At 49.5% G+C, this 19,729-nt stretch overlaps 1 protein-coding gene across 18 annotated transcripts in view; it reads right to left on the minus strand.

Moving 5' to 3' along the window:
- RIMBP2 (RIMS binding protein 2) overlaps positions 1 to 19,729 on the minus strand; it is a 278,098-nt gene that overhangs the window by 86,755 nt on the left and 171,614 nt on the right. For all 18 annotated transcript variants that reach the window (XR_008615939.1, XR_008615942.1, XR_008615940.1 and 15 more), the window contains one exon: positions 19,346 to 19,468. The gene's annotated coding sequence lies outside the window, so the exon portion shown is untranslated. The remainder of the gene's footprint in view (positions 1 to 19,345; positions 19,469 to 19,729) is intronic.

The following is a 19,729-nucleotide window of genomic DNA, read 5'->3' on the forward strand; positions in this document are numbered from 1 at the left end:
CTGCATGCCACGGGGCGGCTGGGCCCGTGAGCCGTGGCCGCTGGGCCTGCGCGTCCGGAGCCTGTGCTCCGCAACGGGAGAGGCCACGGCGGTGAGAGGCCCGCGTACCGCAAAAAAAAAGAAAAAAAATTCTGTAACTAGGTACAGTGATGGATGTTAACTAGACTTATGGTGGTGATCGTTTTGCAACACAGACAAATATCAAGTCATAATGTTACACCTGAAACTGATATAATCCTTTGGTCTTGTATTTTACAATGATATCATGTAACTTTAAGCCTTGTCTCCAAAATGATGGGAAAAAACTGTTAGACTGCGGCTTGTGGATTTTCAAAGCCTAGATGTAAATAATAAGGATTGGACAGAATGGTGGAAATCTCAGCATGTGCATATGCATGGGTGGGTGCGAGATGAAATCCTCCAACTTCTGGTGTCATGTGGCCCCAACCCCACCTTAGGTATAACCCCGGTGTGTGCCGGTAAACTGTCCTAATGCTCTCAGATCCACTTCTCCCCCTTCCCTGCTTTGCTCACAGAGAACTACATTTCCCAGACGGCCTTGCCCCTGCTTCTCGGGGACTGGCCAACTGGAGGCACCAGAAGGTGGGAAGAAGAGAGAAGCCAGGTATTTCTCCCTCTCTCTGCTTCCTGTATTGTCTCCAGAGGTGGCTCTTCCTCCCCTGGGGCTCTAGCTCCTGCTGCGCAGCCCTCACCCATGGCTTCAGCCTCTGGCCCTGGGGAAGACCATCACCCCGCCCCCATCTCTGCAGCCTTAGAGGTGATATATCTCCAAGTGCATATTCGACTTCTCGGCTCTTCTACTGCCTGTGTGACGAATCCCCTGCATTAAAGGCCCTCCACCCGAAGACACCGAGATTGCTGTCTGCCTTTCAACTGAAATCTGGCTGAGAGACTGAAGGAAAAGGATGAAGCCAGCTCCAAACTGACATTACGTCTCTAGCGGTCTTTCAAAATGAGCGTCTTAAGGGAATTAAGTAACTTTGGGGGAAAATGTTATATTTCTTTCACTTGAGTTTTTACAATTAGATTCAAATCTGCTTTATAGATTTACTGTGACAACTGGAAGAAAAAAATGAAAACCCATTGAAATCTGAACTCTGCTGACACCCTGCAAAATAAAGATTAATCAGTCCAGGAACATTTACAGCCTGAGAATGGCTTCATTTACCTAACCCACAATTTCACTGGTTTGTTTTAATATCCTTTCGTTACTTTGCTTGAAACTTTTTCTACCAAAAAAAAAAAAAAAAAAAGATGGTTTTGATGCTTCTTCCCAACTAGGAACAGTTGTTCCTTTCATTCTCAGTGTAGTTGATCTTGGACTGAGAGCTGCTTTAATGAGTCTGCATTATCTCCTCCCCTGGAAGGCAGGGCACAGGCATGCAATCTCAGTGAGCCCTGAAGCCTGTGGCTTATGCACAGTGGTGGGAAAAGTTCAAGGATGACACCCCTGGGTCCAGGCCCCCCAGCCTTCTGTCTAGGAGGTCTTCTTGCCAAAACACCAAAGGCTGAAAGTCCAGCGGGCGGAGAACTTACTAGAAATGGGACAAGACACAAACCCCTTTCCATTTTATTTCTGACATACACCCATCAGCTGAATACTGGAAGCTTCAGAAATGATGAAAAATGGAAACAAACACATCCTTCTATCTCATTTTTCACCTTCCCTTCACAGTCACTGTGAAGACGTCCGGTGGACGGGTGGACGGATGGATGGCTCGGTGGAAGGATGGAGGGTTGGCTGGGTGACTTTGACAGCTGCAGCTGTCCCCATTTCCCTCATTGTCCAGGCTTGCCAATCAGCCCCTCGGCAGGCCACCAAGTACCCCAGTGTTGGGCTAGCTTCCATGCCCCAGTAACGTTTCAAGGTCGTTTCTGCCTCCCTGACTTCAATTAGCAGGTTCCCTCTTCCATTAATGGTCTGATTTCCTCCTAAATAAATATTCACGAATCCCCCTGTGCCCCAAGCCTAACTCAAACTTCACTTTCTCTGATTTCTCCCAATTACTCTCATCCTATTGACTTCCTGTTCTGCAATGGACGGTTGCGAACCTTCTCTGCCCGGCATGTATTTCCTGTTCAAATGATAGCTGTACCCTGAATTATCCCGAGGACATCAGCCTTTCCCTATGCTCAGCCTCACGTTTTGCAGGGAGTAACCCCAACCCTTGGCTCCAGGATTTGCATGTGATCTACGCTCTCCTAGGTACACGAGCCCAAAGCTCGACCAAAGGGACAAATTTGGGTATCATGAGACATTTACTGGAAATGTTAGGAAAGAAAGAGACATTCTCTTCCGTGGTGGCTAAATTGGTAGGATGCAAGCCAGGAGATGTTGGGTACCATCTTTGACGTGACTTGGTGAGAGCCTGCCTGTGAACTGGACTGACAGAAAAAAGCAGAGATAAAAGATGAAGAGAGACTATTCTTGGTGACATCACCTGAGCACCTCGATTCAACCTTGCCTGAAGCCCAACCTCGCTCAGATTTCCCACTTTATAAACCAATTATTTCTGTCTCTTAAAACCATTTGACACAGGTTTGCATGAACTTTCTCCCAAATGGTCCTCACTAAAATATTTTTCAACAGCATTTATGACTGCCACAAAACTTAATTCTGTAACGTCTCATATTATGCACCGAACCTTCATAACTTTTTAGTCTTGTTTCTCAAAATAAAGAGACAGCTGGTGGATCATGACAGTTTTGGAGTCCTTTCAATTCCCTGTTTTGGGGAAGAAACAGCCAGAGACCCAAAGGAGCTTACCAGAAGTAAAATGACAACTTCTCAGCAGCAGAACGAGGATAAACTGGGGTGCAAGGGCATGGGGGTGGAGTGGGGTGCAATGAAGTGGGGCGGGGGCAGGTGCTTGGTGCCATCTCCCTCCTCGGGCCAGGAAACAAAGTCCTAAGATCAAAGTCACTGGCAGCAAGTTTCGTTATTCAAGGAAATTACTCTTATCCACAGGGTACCTGTGGTGTGTACAGGTTGAAACCCATGAGTCCAGCATCGGAACCAACCAAGGGGGTTTCAGTGAAACTCTGGGCTGGATGGCCAGTCCAGAGGATTGAAACAGAGACCACATTTAAACCCACACCGGAACTTTGCCACCCTGGGAAAGGGTTCGGGTGGAAGGAGGGAGAGAAGTGGGCAGCGATGAGCCTTCACGGGAGCTCCCGATCCCGTGTGTGTGGCCCTCGCAGTTAAACCCTCCTTGGTGTTTATTGCAGATGGTACAACTGGCGGACATCTACGTCCTTCTTGTTCCTCTAAGCAGATCGCTGGCATGGTTTTCCCAGAGGGTCCTGCCCGAGGTACCTAGCCCCAGGCATCACCATCCTCCTCTCCTCCTGGTCATCTAAGCGTATAACGTTTACTAAGATCTCGAGTACTGTCGTGCTAAGTATTTAACACGTATAACATATTGAATCTTCACAACAACACTTGAAGCAGGAAATATTTTATTCCCATTTACAGAGAAGGAAACCGAGGCCCAGAGAGGTTAAGTAACTTGCCCAAGGTTGCCCAGCTAGTAAATGATGAGGCCATATTTGAACACAGATCTGTGCTCACATTCTCTCCACTCGTCTGTCTGCTCTACGGGAGATTTCCTGCAGGACCCCACCCTTATCTGTGGGATGCGCAAAGTCCAGCAGACTTTGCAAGAAAGTCAAGGCAAGAACATTTCCTGCAAGTGCCCTGGAGTTACTCCCGGTCCCTCTGGAGTTCTCAGGCCACTGAAGACACGCTGCCCTTGGCCACGTGACCAGCGCACAGAGCACTCCGCATTTCTCCAGGGAGGAAATTTACATCACCTTCACTGGTATAAATTCCACAAGTCGTCTTGATCCAGGCTGTCCCTGGGAGCACAAGGGGCCCGCGGGTCCTTGCAGAGAGTCTGGAAATCCCCGGCTTTCATTCCAAGACAAACTCCCACCAAATTCCTAAGGTTTGGCTTCTGCTTCCTTTTACAAATCTCTTCCCAATTCCAAGGGCACAGGCCACGTCCCACGGGAGCGTTTCACATCTGAAAAGTCCTGAAGCTCGTGCGCCCCAGCGAGAAGTGCCTGTTTGATATGCTTTGCCTGTGGCAGGATGTATTTTTAAAGCGGTGATATTTATAGCCGGATGCCGGCATTAACACAAGTGCTTAAGTAGCCTGCAAATGTCAAGATGCTGCTTCTCCGGGAAAGCTCAGATGTGACACGGTGGGAACGAGCGTGGAGCAAATGGAGTCACATCTCTTCCACGTTAGAGCAAAGGGGGATTTTTCTTCTGCTCTGGCTCCTGCCCTGCCTGGGCAACGAAATTCAGGAAAGAGTCATTTCCCTTAACAGGAGTCAACAGCCATGCTCTTAATGTCACATACACGGGATCTGGTTCTCCCGGTGGAAATAATGAAGCATTTCCGTGCCCACAATTTCCTTTCACGAGACACCCGGTGAAAAGAACACAGCACTTACTGAGTTCATGTCTTCAAAAACAAGAAAGAAGGCATTTAAAGCTGTTTGTTTTCTATGCCTTATGACTTCCTGTCCCGTCTGTGGAAGTCAGGTTCATTCATAATGAGGATATCAGCATGAACAAGAGCCACGGAAGCCGAAATATATTTTAGCCAAAGTATCTTAGTTTCTCAAACTGGAAAAAATTAGGAAGTCAGGAGCCCCTTTATAAAGCATTGGAGCTCTCCTGACTCCCGATTTGTCCTTCGGCCTCCAGACAAGCCTCTCTCTTGCTCATCTGACCCTGATGGATTCTGAAAACACGGGGACGGTGGCACTCAGAGTTATTAGGATCATCTTTCCGAAGCACAGTTTTCGTCACGTCCCAGTGGTCCCTGCCTGCCAGGCCCGGGGATTAAGCCCAGCCAGGTGCAGGGCATATGGTCAGCCAGACCTGCAGTCAAATGTCATTTCTACCACTTATAAGCTGTGTGCTCTGAGGTGAGGTGTGTACCTCTTTGAGCCTCAGTTTCTTCACTTATCGAGTGGAGGAGAAGAATCCAACCTTCCCAAGGTCATTGCAAGGACCAGATGAAATATGAGCTTCAAAGTGACCTGCACAGTAATTACCTTTAATGCAATTATGGGTAAGTGTTGATTTTGTTTTTGCCATTTTATTTTTCTGTTTGTTCCCTCTCCTTTCATCGTTCTGTTTCACCTTTCCTGCCTTCTTTGCAATGATCTGAATGTTTTTTAGTATCCCATTTCATGTATTTATTGGGTGTTTGACTATATCTTTTTATATACCTTTTAGTGGTTGTTCCAGGGGTCTCAATATACGTGTTTAAATTAAAATAATCTATTCAGAATTAAATTTTGCCACTCCAAGTGGAATGTAGAAACACTACCACTGTCTCAGCATCTTTACTTTCTCTCTATGTCACGGTCTTCCCATGAATTATTACATCCACATACACTGAAAACCCTCAGTGTTATCATTTTTCTTTGAACTGTCATACATATTTTAAAGGACCTAAGAGGAGAAAAATAGCCTATTATATCTCCTCAGCTAGTTACCATTTCTGTTTCTCTCTTCCACCCAGGACTTATTGAGCACCAAGCATGTGACAAGTGCTAGCAACACCGTAAAGACAAAAACAGAAGAGGTCCTGGCTTGTGTGGAATTCACCTTCTAGTGGTAAGGGTAAGTGTTAATCAAATAAGGATATAAAAATGCAAACTTGTGACAAGTGTCATGAAAGAGAAGTGCTGAATGCGGAGAGTCTTCCGTCACGAAAAGATGAGCCCTGGGGACGTCAGCTTCCCTGGGGAGGTGACAGACGAGTGGATTTTTCAGGATGTATAGGAGTTGGTTAGAAGAGGGAAGAGCAAAGCGTTTTATGCAGAGGGAGCAGTATGTGCAAAGGCCCTGTGGCAGAAGGGATCAAAGTGAGGTCAAGGGTGAAGGAAGGCTGGTGTGACTGGCATGGGGGGAGAGATGCAGAATGTTGGAGGGGAAGCCAAGGGGGCCGACAGCGACCAGACCATCAGGGCCTTGAAGGAATGTCATTCTCAGAGTGCTGGGCAGCCATGCAAGGATGCAAGGATGTGGATCAGGGTATAACATGAGGGGATTTGTGTTTGCAAAGACTGTGGTATGGAGAAAAGATCAGAGGGGAGCCAGAGAAGAGGAAAGGAAGAGGCAGGAAGTTAGGAAACTTTTAATATAACCTGAGCAAGAGAGGAGCTGTGTGGTCTCAGGCAGCAGGAGTAGAAATTGAGGACAGTTAGGTTGGCTCAGGAGGTTTTTGGATGGCTTGCTTTAAATCTATGGGACTTTTCATGAATTGCACGGCCAGGACGAGGGACAGGGAATTGCACACCTCCGGATGGAGCAGCTGGGTAGATGGTGAAACAGGGAAACAGAATCCGACTGGGCTTCTCATTTCAGGGCCTGTGGGTTTGTGCTGAAATGGAGTTTACCTCCTGGACACGTGCTTTCGTTTATGCAAAAATAATTAATAATTATTAAATTATTAATTATTTAATAATTGTGAAATTATTCTTTTAATAATTATTACATTAGTAAAAATAACAATCTAACTCTAACCCTAACTGAACACTTACTCTGTGCCAGATAGTTGATGTTTGGAATAGAATAACGAGTAAGTCAAAGGTCATCTCTGTTCTTATGAAGTTTACATTCTGCCGGGGAAGGGTATGCAGAAAATAAACAAGGAATCTGGCAAATAATAAGAATTTCGGAGAGTGATAGAGGAGGATGAGGAAGCGGGGTGATGGGCAGGGGAGAGAGGCAGTTGTACCGATTCTACTCAAGCCGGTCAGGGAGGTGACATTTTGGCTGAGACCTACATGATGACAAGCAACGTGTTGAGGAAAGCTCTGGAGGCAAGAGCCAGCTTGGCGTGTGTCCACTGGCCGCAGGGTTGCGAGGGGCTGGGGGTGATGAGAGGTGAGGGAGAGAGGCAGATCCGGGAACAAATGAGGTGATCGCCCTGCGGTGGGTTCAGTTCTGGACAGTTCTGGACAGCAGGGGTCCAACTGCTGTGGGTCCAAATGGACGCGTTGAAGCCCTCACTTGACTACATGTCTTGGTCACTAGATACGGACGTGACTCGTTTTTAAATTACTGCATGAATGATCTGCTTCTGGTAAACATCACGGTTGTATGGCTAATGCTACAATAAAGATCTGGGGCACACAGTGGGAGCTTTATGTCTTCTGTACACTCCCAGAAGGGAGACTGTGGGAGAAGAGTATGCAGAAGCTAAATATGGACAGTTCCAGAACCCAGAAAGACTGCAGCAATTCACCTTCGGCCAGCATCATGTAAGCATGCCTGCTCCCCACTCCTCGCTGGCCCTGGGCACTGTCACTCCTAAGAGTTTCTTCATCTGGTGAAGAGATCAGCATCTCGCTGTCGTCTTAATTTGCATTTTCCTGACGATCAGCGAAGTTGAACACTTTATATGCTTAGTAGCTCAGAATTTTGAAGGGCTGGGTGGGGATCCCAGCAGAGGACAAAGAACTGGGCTGCCTGCTGCACGCAGAAAACCGTCAACTCCATGGTGGGGTCAGAGGGGGGGGTCCGAGCCTCAGAATGAGATCTGGTCCCATCCTTTTGCTGGATGCAAAGAAGACACGTGTGTGTCCCATAGCACCAGCCGATGAACCGGCAGTGCCTCTTACCTAAATCTCTCCCCATGGAGACAGGAGTGGAGAATGAAGATCCAAAAGCAATACATTTCCTGTTTCTTGCCAGTCTGTGAACATCTAGATAAAGCTATCATCTATTCGGATCAAGGGTTTTGCTGGAGATGGAGCCCTAAACATTATTCTCATGTTCAGAGAAGCCTGGAGGGTTTTATTGGCATTTGAGTATCAGCACACAGAAAATGAACTCCAAAACCTTAATTAAACCTGACAATGACCGCAGGCGGGTTTGTATTCGTAGGTATAAGGATGAATCTCTGCACAGATGCAAAGTAATGGGAGGGGAAACGGGAAGGAGCTGGAGATAAGGGAAGACTGTCACCTCGAGAGTTACTTATTCAACCCAGATCATCAGTTGTTCATTAGCACAAAATAAACGTCAGATTATCTTCACTGAAATTGACTAATCTGTTGATTATGAGAACAAAATCTGGTCCAGAATACTTTTCCCCTTGTCTTTGAATCGTAAACTATAATGGGTTAAGTTTAATTAATCAAAAATATTTTTATAGACCTGGGTCAGATTTCTAGAATTTGCCCTGCGTGCTGGTCAGATAACCAGAAAGGGGGCTGCAAAGGTTCCCCTGTAAACCTGCTGCCAGCATGGCCAGTCGACAAAGTGCCCAGGGATCCTTGAAGTCAAGGAAAAGGATGGTCCTGATTAACACATGGTCTTTTTTTTTTTTACCTTTTTTTTTTTTTTTTTTTTTTTTTTTGTGGTACGCGGGCCTCCCTCTGCTGCGGCCTCTCCCGTTGCGGAGCACAGGCTCCGGACGCGCAGGCCCAGCGGCCATGGCTCACGGGCCCAGCCGCTCCGCGGCACGTGGGATCCTCCCGGACCGGGGCGCAAACCCGGTTCCCCTGCATCGGCAGGCGGACGCGCAACCGCTGCGCCACCAGGGAAGCCCGTAACACATGGTCTTTTAAAATTAAGTCCAAGTCGGTGTTGAAATACCTCCCTCCACAGTCTTACTGGAGATGCCCAAATACTTAGATGATCTGGGGCTCCCCAGTGGATCAGGAGGGATGGGAGAGAATAATACACTCTCTCTCTCTCTCCAGGAAGGTCTTTCCAAAAAAGGTGACACTCACAGCTTCCAGGTGGAAGTGAATGTGAGGGACGCTCTTCGTCCCCACACAGAGCTGTCCGGGAGCTTCTCCATGACTGCGGCTCTCACTGAGCTCCAGGAACTGCCCTCAGGCCCGGGGAAGGGGGGACAGCTGCCCGCTCTGCTGGGCTCTCTCTGCCTTCCCACCCGTCGGTTCCCCCGGCCCACGCCTCTCGAAATGGTCTCTGTGTTGAGCTCTCTCAAGTTAAACGCTTGGAGTGTGGCACTGTTCCCTGCCAGGATGCTAATGCTGTCCTAAAATAGAGACACACGTCTCTGTTGCATCTGACAAATATAGCCTTCTTTCGGGTCCTGAGCAAGAAGACACAGGGAAGAGAGGCAGGATGTGCTCCCATCATACACAAAAGCCGGAGCTTCACAAGTTCCTTTTCCATTTCACTGGAGCTGGTAAGATGCTAAGAATATCCTAAATATCTGGCAACAGGAAATTTACATGAAAAACACTAGGCTTTTTTTGGGGTTTTTTTGTTTTGTTTTGTTTTGTTTTGCAGAATCCTTGAGTCCGAGAAGCTGGAGGGAAAAATCGCTTGGTTTACTCCGTTTATCACAAGGTTAGACACTTGTGCCAAGACCTAACCCAGGGGTTGCTGGGCTTGAAGGTGGGGAGCTCCGTGGGGGGACACCCTTGCCAGACAGTCACCCAGCCTGGGTCGAGCAGAGGCTGGAAATCACCAACTCTCTTGTGGTTTGTCCTCTTGGAGAATCTCAGTCTCTGCCAGAAAGAGGCTGCACTTGATTTGTGGCTGCGTTTTTACAGAAGCACTTGTAAGCCCCAAAGAAGTGATCCTTCTAGACAAGCTTCCTCGACCACAAGCCTTCACCTGCTCCATTATTCTCCACGATGGCAGAAGGTGTCTGCAGTAACAAGCCATGTCAGTATCATGCGGTCTCTCGCTCACATGTTCACTCATTCATTCATTTACTAATTTAATCAATCAATCAATATTTACCAAGTGCCTTCTAGATGTCAGATTTTGTCCTAGCACTGAAACAAAGTCTCTCTCAAAGAGGCTACATTTTGGTAGGAGAAAACAAACAATATACAAATAATTAAAACAAGCAAGGTAAGCTTTCTTGGAAGAAAATGAATTGGAGGATGTGATAGCAACTTCCTATCACAGATAAGATGGCCAAGAAAGTCATTGCCAAGTAACTGACATGAAACCAAGACCTAATCAACTGACCCAGAGTCAAACACAAAGTGCTGAGGGAAACAGCCTTCCAGGTGGAAGAAGCAGTAAGTGCAAAGGCCCTGGGGTAGACATGAGTGCAGTAAGTTCCAGAAGGACAGGGATGGCCACTGTAGCCGGCTCCAGGCTGTAAGGGGTCATGGTAGGAGGAGGATTGAAGGATTACGTGGGGGCCAGAGAGCACAGGGTCCTGAGGGAAAGAGTCTAGATGTTCATCTCTGTGCAGTAAGAAGCAATTGGTGGGGCGGTAAGCAGCGGGGACATGACGCAATTTCTGTTTTATCAAGGTGGCTATGGCTCGACACCCGGGGACAGTCCATCTTAGGAAGGGCATATATGCCTGAAGGCTTTGCAAAGCGGAGGGCTCACCTCTTGGCTGTTGTAAGCAAGGCAGACTTGAGACTATCCTACCTCCCTCTCTCATTCGTTCAGCCCACAAACATTTATTGTACGGTTTCTCTGCGCCGGGCTGGGCACTGAGGATACAATGATAAGCAAAAAAGATATGGAACTTGCCCATACTGTGCTTCTCCTGGAGGGTAACCAGGACAAAAGCAATCCAGACAGCAGACACAGCAAGTGCAAAGGCCCTGTGGTGGCTGGAGCATCCCAGGAAAAGACCGGAAAGGAGGTAGTGTCTCTGAGAGTGAGGAGGAGGCTTGGCCTTCCACACCTTAAGTTATTTGTCTCCCTGGCCTCCTCTTTTAACTTTCTATCCCCTTTTTCATTCTATTTCTGCAACTCTGGCCTCTGCTCTGTTCCTCAGACATGGCAGGCACCAGCCCTCTGTCTCAACCCTTTGTATCTGCTGTTGCCTCTGCAGGAACATTCTTTCTCCAGACTTCTCACAACCGTCTTCTTCCCTTCACCCAGGTCTCCATCCACATGTCACATAATCAGTGAGACCTTCCCATAAAGTAGCACTTTCAACTTCATCACCCTCTATCCCCTCGTGTTTGTCACCACCTGATACGTACATCCATCTGTTTATCAACTCTCTGCCAGAAGCAAGGACAGCACCTAGGAAGTGTTTGACACATATTAGGTGCTCAATAAATACCTGTTGCCTGAATGTGTCTTTTTTTTTTTTTTAATATTTATGTGGGGGGCTTCCCTGGTGGCGCGGTGGTTGCGCGTCCGCCTGCCGATGCAGGGGAACCGGGTTCGCGCCCCGGTCTGGGAGGATCCCGCGTGCCGCGGAGCGGCTGGGCCCGTGGGCCATGGCCGCTGGGCCTGCGCGTCCAGAGCCTGTGCTCCGCGACGGGAGAGGCCACAGCAGGGGGAGGCCCGCATACCACAAAAAAAAAAAAAAAATATTTATGTGGTTGTGCTGGGTCTTGGTTGTGCTGGGTCTTAGTTTTGGCATGGGGGCTCCTTAGTTGTGGCATGTAAACTCTTAGTTTCAGCATGCATGTGGGATCCAGTTCCCTGACCAGGGATCAAACCCGGGCCCCCTGCATTGGGAGCACAGAGTCTCAACCACTGGACCATCAGGGAAGTCCTGAGTACGTCTATAAAGACGTGGGTTTTCATCAGGGCTATTACACTGGAAGGTCTGCAGGAAACCAGTGTCTGAGGCATCTGGGACCCATTTCCTCTGAATATCACCATATCTGGTCCTACTCTTCTGGCCGTTCAAGTGCAAAGTTACCTGGCGGCCCCCCTGATACAGCAAAAAAGGACACTGAAAAAAAATACTAACGTATCGATGTGTTGGTGCACTCCTGCTTTACGTAACCCATTACAGACCTTAAGGCACACGTTGTCTTTTGCTAAATTGAATTATCAGTATGAAGACACGTGGCCCATCAGTGATATCTGGAAACAAAAAAGCCAGCACATGGACGTGATCAGTGGAGTAATTATCAGCTCAGACAGATGCGTCACGCATGTTGGCCCAACTCCAGGGCTGTGTGACACCACATCACCATAAGATGCACGCTCTTCGCTTACCGAATGGCACGTCTTCTCTGCCCCCATCACTCTGAGAACTTGGAAGAAGATGGGGTCAGGTACAAGGTAACACAGTTTAGTTGACGACCGAGACCACCGCATGTTCAAAGGACAGGACGCCGCGGTCGCCTTCAGAGCTTCGCGCTTTAACTCCCATGAACTGTTCCCGCCTTTCAGGTCATCTGGTAACCGAACGAAGCCGCCTCCTGAGGAGCAGCACGGTGGCCCCCAGCGTGAGGACGGAGGTCCTCCTGCACCGGGGACCCCATGTGCACGGTGCACTCCGCCTCCAACGCGAGGTGGTTCCCTGACCCCCAGTCCAAGCCCCTAATGATCCCATCACAGCCAACGGCTCCATCCCTCACCCAAATGCACTTCCGAACCCTTGGCGTCATCCTTGGCCCTTCCCCATCCTACCCCACGGCCCATCCGTCAGCAAATCCTGTTGATTTCACCTTGAAAATATACGCCAACTTGACCGCTTCTCTCTGCTCTCTCCTCCTACCTTGGGGGAAGCACGCACATCCCGTGTCTAGAGAAGCCCTCCTAATCCACCTCCTTGCTTCCACCCCCGTTCCTCACCTTCTTCTCTCGGTGCGGCCACTGCAGTGACCCTCGACAAGTGGAAAGCAGATGCAGTCCATCAGCTCTCCAGCACCCCACCCCCGGAGCATCGATCCCCTCCCCGCGTGTACCCACTGGCCTGCTAAGGGGACGTCACATCTGTTCCTGCATCTCTTGAAACCAGGCCGGCCTGAATGTTGCTTTGGCCAATGGGAGGGAGGGAGGGAGGGACTTGCACCCTTCCGGCCTGGTCCTCACGGGTCCTCCCGCACATCACTCTCTTTCATGGCCCGTTAGGCCGCTATTAGAAGCCTTCGTTAGCCTGCGGGGGGCGGGAACAGCAGGGAACAAAGCCAGTCACCCTGACCCAAACCGTCCGGCGTCAACCAATAGCCGGCCAACCGCGTGTTCAGCCAAGTCCAGCAAGACGACAGCACCGTGCAGCCGAGCCACAGCCTCGGGAACGGTACGAATCGTTCTTGGCGTGAGCCATGGGCTTTGGGCTGGTTCCTTATGCAGCAGTTTTGTGACAAAGGTGTCTGACGACACTGAGAGCAAATTCCAAAACCCTTGGAATTCTACTTGGGCTCATAAGGTACTGCCAGACCTCACCCCAATCTCAGCTTCATTTCCACCCCCCCGCCCCTCGCGGCCTGTTCACCAGCCCCCTGGCTGATCCTTGGACACGTCAAAAATCTGCCCGTCTCAGCTCCTTGCACTTTCCGCCTGCCTGGTGGTCCTGCCCTGAATGTGGACAAGCCCCCCCACCCCCTTCATTGAGAAGCACCTACTCTGCTCAGCTGATGTGTCTGAGAGAAGCCCCCTCCCAACCGTTCTTTATTTTATTGACGTGTACTTGATTTACAAGGCTGTGTTCATTTCTGCTGTGCAGCACAGTGATTCAGTTACACATACAGAGACCTTCTTTTTCATATTCTTTCCCATTATGGTTTATCATAAGATATGAAATATAGTTTCCTGTGCTGTAGCTGTAGAGTAGGACCTTGTTGTTTCCAGCTACTTTTTAAAAGGGTCACTACATCACTTGCTACTGCCTCGCCCTAATTTTTTGTCCTTCAAAGCATTTATCACTGCCTGACATCATGTTACAAATGCATGTCTTTTTCTGCACGGATTCTTCTCATTGACTCTGTTTTGCTAATTACAACATTCCTGCTGCCGGGAACCGGGCCTGGTACACAGGCAGTGCTCAATCAACGTGTATGAATGAATGAATGAGTGAATGAATGAATGAATGGTCATGTAATAAACACTTGCGGGCCAGGGACACCACTGTTTGTCCTGACTACGCAGACCCCTTGAGATGCACGGGTACAGCCCTTTCTCTTGGTGAGGACGCTGGGTGTGGGGTGATTCCCAGCCAGGTAAGGTGGACAGGCGAAGGGGAGCCTTCTTATCCCATCCTTATTCAAACTCTGATGTTTTCCATCTCTTGGTATTTTTAATTCCGTAGAACAGGAATGGGTCCAGGAACATTACTTTTCCTATCCTTCAATTCCCACCATGAAGAACTCTTCTTGGGTTCTTCCTAGGTGTGGGAAATCTGGCTTTAATGATTCCTCCCAATTTTCCTTGCTCATAGCTCAGGAAAATGGCCTTTAGGTCTTCTTCCCCAAAGAAACCCCCGAAGAAAGACACATGGGAAAACTGCCCCTCGGTTGCTATGAAGATGCTGCTGGAGCCATCTTCTACTATACTGTTCTGCATCCTCCTCTAAGATATCATTCCAAGTAAGAAAATCACGTTTAGTCCTCCATGCTTCGCTTTCCTGGGGAAAGAGTAGGTTCCCTTCTCTTAGGGAGTGAGAATTATGTAATTGCCTGTATTTCCTTTTATATCCAGGCTGCATGGAAACACAGGCCAAATTAGAATCTTAGAGTAACTGTGTCTAACCTCCAGGCTGGCATATTTGAATTCTCCTTTCTCTTTATCTGAATTTTTCACTTCCATTCATATCGTTTGAGCATGTTCTATTACATGTGATGGTTTCGGTGACTTGATGATATTCTTGGAAAGAAGCATGACAAAAACATATACATAGATAATGAATTCATCAATTATTATTTCTAAAAGTATAAAACTCAGGACGAATTAACATCAGGTTAACTATTATTGGTTTGGTTCGTGCGGGGGGTTCTAGACAGTTTCAGTATAATTCTCATTGGATTGTCTTAGAAAACAGCCCCAAATCCTGTCTTCTCTGTTTTACGAATAGTTTTTCTATTTTGAAGGAAAACAGACATTCCATTCGCAATCTGGTAAAAACCAGTGACAGTGTGATCCTGCGGGCCACTCACCAGTCCCTATCCCACACTAGCAGCTCAGCATTTTTGCTTCTCCCAGATGAGGGTCAGGGGTCAGCCAGCCGGTCCAGGCTCGGCGGCATGAGGGTCAGGGGTCAGCCAGCCGGTCCAGGCTCGGCGGCAGACACGTTGAGATTGGAATCCTGCACCACCCAACCTCCCCCTCACATGGGCCCCGAGCCTGGGCAAGTTCTCTTTGGTTCTCAGCCAATCAGGTTGATCGACACTGGTTTGGGGGTCAGATTCCGGTCAAATCAATGACAACTAGAGACCGTACATCACACTCCGGGAGTTCTGGGGATGTCCAGGCAGCTTCTGGAAATGCAAGGTCATCATTTTACCCAAGTTTACAGAAACGACAGGATTTTCTAAGCCAAGTCAGCTGCATCTCCGCCCAGCATGGCAATCACCTCCTCCCTTCCCCATCGCCCACTGATGGGCTTTGCTGCTCAAGAAGAAAAGAAAGGCTAAGGTGGGGTGGGGAGGGATGGATTTGGAGTTTGGGGTTAGCGGATGCAAACGATTACACTTAGAACGGATAAACAGCAAGGTCCTACCGTAGAGCACAGGGAACTATATTCAATATCCTGTGAAACGCCATCATGGAAAAGAATATGAAAAAGAATATATATGTGTATCACTTAATCACTTTGCTGTATAGTAGAAATTAACACAGCATTGTAAATCAACTATACCTCAATAAAATAATTTTTTTTTTTTTTTTTTTTTTTTTTTTTTTTTTGCGGTACGCGGGCCTCGCCCTGTTGTGGCCTCTCCCGTTGCGGAGCACAGGCTCCGGACGCGCAGGCTCAGCGGCCACGGCTCACGGGCCCAGCCGCTCCGCGGCACGTGGGATCTTCCCGGACCGGGGCGCGAACCCGCGTCCCCTGCATCGGCAGGCGGGCTCTCAACTACTGCGCCACCAGGAAGCCCAAGAAAATAAATTTAAAATTAAATTAAAAAATAAAATACAACCACCAAATTGCAAAACAAAAAGAAGGTTGATTTTGAATAGCCCTTTTATTATTATGACCAAGATATCAGAAGAAGAACATGGGAATCACTGTGCTTTCAATCGGTCCAGATTGAGGCAATGCTTATAAAACATGCAGTTACCCCGCTTGAGGGGGGTTCTGTGAAAGCAGCGAAGTCTGGCAGGTTCTGTCCAGGAGCCCAGGGATCTCAGCAACTGTCGTGGAATCATCACCTCCCCGACCTTCTCCCTCCTTGCTCTCAGCCCCAAAGGCTCTCAGCGTTGGGTGTGGGAGAGGGCAGATCACATAGGGTTTTGCACATTTTCAAGACATGCGCTTTCCTTCAACTGCCATGGAATCAACCCCTTGCAAAGGACCCGCCTCTCCTAATCTCCGGGTCGTCTTTCTCTCCCTTTTTGCACCTAGAGCCGAAATCTTCTGAGGAAGAGCTCTGCTTGCTCCCAACAAGGCCCCTGCCCCAGGCCAGCCCTCCTGCGGGGGCCCCATCATCCAGTCACCCACTGAAATGGTACTGAGAACAACTCTACGGAGAAGGTGCTCAGGGCCTGGCTTTGCTCCAGGAACAGAGCCAGGAAAGGGGAGGGGCAGTGGGGGAGGATGGAGTCAGGGCGGGAGGGGAGGACAGGGGTCCCGAGAGGCGAGGGCGGCTGCACGCTGCAGGGCTGCGAGCAGGGAGGGCGCCGGCCTTTGGGTAAGTGAGCTGGGCTGGCGGGTCCTGTGGATGGTTTGCGGATGGTGCTGGGACCTGACTTCGATTTGGACGGTACTGCTCGGGCCACCCCGTGAAGAACAGGCTAAAACAGCCCAGTGGGAGGTGGTGACCAAGAGGAGGTGAGGGCCAGAACCCCGGCCCTGTGACGCTGTCACCTGTCCCTTCGGGCCCCTCACAGCCTCCAACCTCTCCCGCTCTTGCTGCTTTCCTGGTGACAAAGATGACCGTGTCTCCTGACGGCTGCTCACAGCCTGCCCATCAGCTACCCAATTCCACCCTTAGAAAGGGGGCCAAAGGGACAGGCCCATCCAGAGCCCACACTCCCCCCTCTGGACCACAGCCCAGCCCCCCAGCCCCTGGCATCCCCGTCTCAAAGTCCCCGAGCTCCCCCGCCAGCTCCTGCGCAGGCCTCCTCCCCAGTCTGCCCCCCAGCAGGGCAGGTGACACCCCTGGGGTGTACCCCCTGGACAGGGTGGGCAGCTGAGGAGAGGGCTGTTTGCAGGGCGCCATGGACAGAACCTGGACGTGAACTCAGGGTGTCTGCACGTGTGCAAGGCCCCGGTGATGAGGCTCAAACTCCAGGTCAGAAGGAAGGACGGCGGGCCCCGCGAGGCCAGTGAGAATGCACGGCCCTTCACCCACTCCAGGCAGCAGGAAAGACTGGCCTAAGCCCGGCAGGCAGGCAGGAGGCCAGGACGGGAATTTCACGCCCTGAAGTCATAAACGGGGCCTCCTCCACCCCCAGGTGGCATCAGTGCCATTGGCCACCTCCTGCAAATACTCCAGGGAGGGGCAGGCTGAAGAGCGCTCCCCAAAGATGTCCACCTCCCAGTCCCTGGGCCCTGTGACTGTGTCACCTTACACGACAGAGGGACCCTGCAGATGTGATTAAGTGAAGGACGTTGAGATGTGGAACTCGTCCAAGTGGACGCAGTGTAATCACAGGGTCCCCATCAGAGGGAGGCGGGAGGTCAGAGAGGAGAGAAGCTGCTAAGTGCTGGCTCTGCAATTAGCATCTTCTAATAACAGGAAGGGGCTGGGAGCAGCCGCCAGAAGGTGGGGACGGCAGGGAAGGGTCTCCCCAAACCCTTCCGAAAGGCAGGCGGCTCTGCTGACACCTTGATTTTAGCCCCGTGTGACTCATTTCGGATCTGACCTCCTGAACCGTAAGGGAATACATTTGTTTTATTTTACGTTGGGAGAATTTGTTACAGCAACAATAACAAACTAATTCGCAAAGCTTCTCACCCTCGGGGCCAATGACGTTTTGGGCCACTTCTTTCTTCGCCGTGGAGGCGGTCCTGTGCATTGTAGAAGAATCAACAACATCCCGGGCCTCTGCCCGCGTGATGCTAATAGCCCGCGCCCCGGTCCCAGCCATCAAAAATGTCTCCAGGTTGTCCAATTTCTCCTGGGGGCATAGTCACGTACACTGTCCTTCACGCTGACTTTACTCCAAGAGACCCTCAGCAGAGCCCCCGGGTGCACCTGGGTTCCCAGCCCATCCGCCACTGAATTCACCAAAGCCTGACTTTCACCAAACCCAAGCTTTACAGGTAGAGAAGTTGAATGAAGCACGGTTTGTGCCTCAGAGAACTTGCAGTCGGTGGTCGAGGCAGCTGCTGAAATGAATAATTACATGGTGGTATCTCATTCCCTTACGGCTGTGTTCTAAACTCAGAGCAAATGGTAAAAGGCAGCATGGTCAGGCTTAGCCTTGGCCTTTCCTCCAGAGGGTGTCAGGTGGACACACGGGGGCATCTTACATGCCACCAGCACTGGGTACAGCTCTGCCACCTCCTGAGAGCCACACGAGGGGCGTGGTTCCCCTTCAGGGCCAGCGGTGAGAGAATAGGGCATCTTCCCTCTTAAACTGAGATGTAATTCACATACCAGAACATTCACCCTTTTAAAGTGTACATTTCAGAGGTGTTGGTACATTCACAAGGTTGTGTAATCATCACACTAATTCCAGAACATTTTCATCACCCCCAGAAGAAACCCCGTATCCACTTCCCACCTCACCAACTAGTCCCCGCCAACCACTGATCTGCGTCCCCTCAGAGTTCTAGAAGTTTCCCCCAAAGAAGCTATAGATGGAGTTAAAATCACTTCCTGATGCAGGAGGGTGGGTGGGTGCAACACAGCTCTGTCCCATGCGTGTGAAATACAAAGGCTTAATCTAGGTACTAGATTGTAGGACCGCAGGTGATGATTATTTTATTCTTTTATGTTCAAATTTTTTTTCCCACTATGAGGATCCAATAAAATTTTAACACTCAAAAAAAAAAAAAAAAAAAAAAGAGAAAAGCCGAAGAATTCATTCAGCTTAACTCAGTAACATCAATAGCAAATCAACCCACCCATTAAATATTGAAGGAGATCCCAGCTCACCAAGAATGCATGAAGCTATCCAATTACCTGCACCCTGATACAGCAATTTTCTGACTTAGCTATTCTCTTTATGACAAAGGTCGTTAACCATCTGAAGAACAGCTTAAAATTCATGAAGTTTGAAAAACCAAAGGTAGACACCTCTGGTCTTCAACACAAGCCCAATTTCCATTCCGGAGCGCTGTTTTACAGGATCGCTTCCAGAAACATTCAAATTTTGTTATTTATTGCTTTGTATACCACAGAAAGGGTAAAAGCAGCGCCAAGAGCCCTGAATTTTGATGATTTTGAAACTCAAAAGGAGTTTCAACCACATTGTGCTTTGGAATTCCGCAGCCCCTCCTTCCCCAGGCTCACCCTCAGGTGAAGCGGAAGCCCATCCTACCTTTAGGACCTGTTCTAGGTTCTCCAGCTTGGCTTGGAGCTGGTGTTTCTCCTTCACGGCCAAATCGCGTTCTCTGGTCACTATGGTGAGCGTGTGTTTAAGCCGAGCATACTCTGCTTTCACCTACAAGTAGCAAGGATGGAGAGAAGGGGCTGTTTACAACATGCATAGGAGCTGCGGCGGGCATTTGTCCCCAGCTGTCATCTGTCACCTCCCCTTTTTGGAGACTCTTCCCCTCCGTCACCCTCAGTCACGGACTTCACGGTGGGTCCACTCCTGCTGGGGTGAATACGTGTGACCAGAGGCTGGCCAATCAGCACACAGCCTCCCTCTTCATCCCGCCCCTCCTCGCCACCGCCACAGTGATTGGCTCAGGACTGGGAA

This window comes from Physeter macrocephalus, chromosome 19 (genome assembly GCF_002837175.3).
Source record: "Physeter macrocephalus isolate SW-GA chromosome 19, ASM283717v5, whole genome shotgun sequence".
In the NCBI taxonomy this organism is placed as follows: domain Eukaryota; kingdom Metazoa; phylum Chordata; class Mammalia; order Artiodactyla; family Physeteridae; genus Physeter; species Physeter macrocephalus.